The sequence below is a fragment of the Acyrthosiphon pisum genome, chromosome A2 (genome assembly GCF_005508785.2).
Source record: "Acyrthosiphon pisum isolate AL4f chromosome A2, pea_aphid_22Mar2018_4r6ur, whole genome shotgun sequence".
NCBI lineage: Eukaryota > Metazoa > Arthropoda > Insecta > Hemiptera > Aphididae > Acyrthosiphon > Acyrthosiphon pisum.
Genome location: NC_042495.1, coordinates 4,014,127 through 4,017,808, shown reverse-complemented (window position 1 = coordinate 4,017,808; position 3,682 = coordinate 4,014,127).

The window sequence follows — 3,682 nt, the reverse complement described above, 5'->3', positions numbered from 1 at the left end:
AAATATCAATAAAGTTTTATCTGTTGGGCCAAAAAATGTAAAAATTTAATGCAAGGCTCCTGATATATTGTTACAATAGCAGTTGAAAAATATTAAAAATACATATGCACAATTTTTTTTTATAAGCATTTGAAGTTAAAATTTTGACAAAATTTATCAAATTTAAAATTGAATAATTATTTTGTAGTTAAAAATTTATAAAATGTTCAACTTTTATAACTAAGGATTGAAAATTTAAAACAAGATTCTACGTAAATATTTAATTCTGTTACCAAAAATTTTAAGAAATACATAAACACAGTTTATTTTTATAGTCATGTTACGTTCAAATTTGGACGAAATTACATATTAAAAAACCTGGAATAACTATTTTAGTTATTTTGTTGTGATTGTATAATATAATTATTCGTGGGTACTTAAAAGTTAAAACTTCTAAAGTATACTATTATATATCTATGATAGTACCACGGTTTGTTGTTAATGTATAACGCGTTACCTAATGGATATTGTGATATGATTAATTTGGAATTTATTATTGATACCTATTATAGATCAATTTTTTTTTAATACTATAGATAAGTATACCTATAATATATATATTTTTTAATAGGTACCATACATAAGTATATAATATGTCTTATACCTAGACTGACATACCATCTCCGTTCAGAATCGTTTTTCTTATACAGTGATATTATATCATTGAATTCAAATTTAATACTATCCATTATACAGTGACCCACTTGTAACCTACTGTACAGCAGAGTGACATCCACTTACCCACCTTTTTTTTTGTTGAGATTTTTGTTTCTTGGCCTAAAATCTTAAAATGTAATTGAAGGCCCTTCAAAGAATAGTCCTTCATAGGTAAGCTGTTTCAAGTGGTATAATAAATTTGTTAAAATCACAAAAATTTGCAAAAACTATTTTTTAGTTAAACATTCAAAGAACAATCAATTTTAATACGTATATAAAAAAGTATATACCTACCCGTAAACCGGGCTTTTTTTAACTGACAAATTATGCACATCTTGCGCACTTGATCTACCACAAAACCTACTGTATTTTTACGATGTTACAAAGTTAACAAAATGGTTTACATTGTTTAAAGGGCTATTTAATTTAATAAATATATTGAAAATTATTGGTATACTTATACAAGCTCCCACCTGAAATAATTTGTTGTTTTAAATACCTAACTGTTAACATTAATCTCATATTATAAAATTAACTATAACAGTAATGAGTAAGTTGTGGAAAGATAAGTAATTAATTGAAAGTTTAAGTTTTTATTTAATTTGTTAAATTTACTAAAAAAAAAAATAAAAATATATATTCTTATTTAACCTAAAAATGTTATAACTATAGTAATTTGTATAACTTAAATACAAAACTGCAAAGGCTATGTACACATTTTTAAGTTTATTCACACGTTACAAAGTTAAAAGAAAAATGTATAGTGTACATATATTATATGTACATAATGTATATAATGTATAGTATAATCATTGATTATAAATACTAGTATTTACTAGTAATACTAGTATTTATTATCAATGGTATAATGTATAGGGGGCTGCAGCGTATCATGTTTTAAGGAGTAATATTTAGGCAATTCGTAAGACATATATATTTGGGCTATGTCCATGTGTTAGAACTTAGAAGTAAATGAACACAAGTGTGTGTAATCCGTTATCGCTTTTGTCACAATGCCGTCCGCTCATTTCAAAAAATACAGATTCCTGGAACTACGATACCTATTAAAAATTTAAAAAATATAATACAATTAATAAAAATGCCTTCTCGAAGACTAGATAATTAATGATTACTTATGGTTTATAATATTATATTGAATTTTAAATGGAAGAATGAAGATAAACTATTAATAATATAATTTTCTTCAATTCAATGATACTAAGCAGAGCATATTCAGTACCTGTATAATATAGTATATTATAAATTTATACGAATTTTTGTAACCAAGGAAAAAATGAAAAAACTTTTCTTTTACTAAAATATTCACTACATTATTCTCTATCTATATTTTAAGTTTATTAAGATTGGTTTGTGTTTACAAAACAAAAAATAACTACATAACCAGAATCTACGCTCCGCACTCAGGATCTAACATTTTGATCGATAAAAACTTATAAATTCTATTAAAAACTATAAACTTCTAATATTTATTTATTGAAACTTGAAGTCCAAATATTTATATTAGGTAGGTACTAATAATATTTTAATAATATTTTAATTAAAATTGTAACTATGATACGTCTTACTCTTGATAATACGCACATTTGTATAAAAATTTCAATTATGATAGGCCTGCACTGCAGGCATAAAGTATTGTCATGCATGATAGTACAACAATGTTAGTTAGGTATATGAATATGAATTACGATATGTAATACCTACAATTTAAAGTAAACAAATAACTAAATAATTAATAAGTTTTTTAATCATTAGGTACACTTTAATATGTGTCATTTACAGTACCTACCTATGTTAGTTATTTGGAATTAATAATTCAAATAATGTGTATAGAAAATGATAATATAAACATTCGGTGAAATTTTCAAGTATCTACAGTCATTCGTTTTTTAATTACAGCAAAGTAAGAAAATCGTTACATGACAAATCGAGTGAATATCAAATGTTGTAAAAATACGAATTTCAAGCCCTCATAAAAATTTAATTTGATTTGCTTGTAGATATTTTTTTTTTTAATAAAGGTAGACAAACTTATGAGGAATCTTGTATTACATTTTCAAATCTTAGATTCTGAAGAATAGAATAAAAATAAAATAAAAAATTCTAAAAAATAGAATCTTAGCTTTTTTTCTGCTTATTAGGACTGGTTTTCCCGGACTTTTTTTCTCTAGACTTTTTTATCATTTACCAATTTTACAGTGACGTCATAGGTACTCGTATTCAAAAACGGCTTTATAAGTATACTTGCCTAGTTTCAGTAGTAAATAGTAATAGTTCTATATTCTTAAATCTATCAAAACATTTTCAGACACTAGTAAATGTGTTTTTTCTTGTTACAATTCAAATAAAAGAAAATATAAATCTACTTTACCGGACACCCTTTTTTTTCAAAATACGTGGTTTTTTATGCTGAATTCAAAACTGTTTGAAAAATAGTAACCGTAATCGCACTGCAACTTTGAACTTCCATAACTGATTAAACGGTAAGTTTGCGGGAATTTTGAAAAAAAGGATGTCCGGTAAAGAAGATTTGTTCCTTGTTTATATAATTACCTGATCATCGGAGCTTTGATCTATAACACTTTTTTTCTTTCTTGATTGTAAGTTGTTCAATCGGTGTTTTTTTTAACATAGGTGCACTTAACTTACACCTAGTTTTTGCCAAAAACGCCAGTCTTTACCCATTTTGTAAAATAATGAAAAAAAAGCACAGACCACCGGAAACTTACAGACAACTTAACTGATCAGAGTGTAGTGTTGAAATAAAATGATTCATATGTAGTAATTTAGTATAATATTGTACTCTGTATTCCTTGTAAATTATAATATATTGGTTGTATTTAATTTTGAAAAAATATTATTGCCTAATAGTTATTCTTCTATACCTATCATAGGCGCAAATGGGGGGGGGGGCTAGGGGGGCTAAGTCCCCCAGTTTTCCAAATAGCCCTCCCAGATTTTTGTCAAG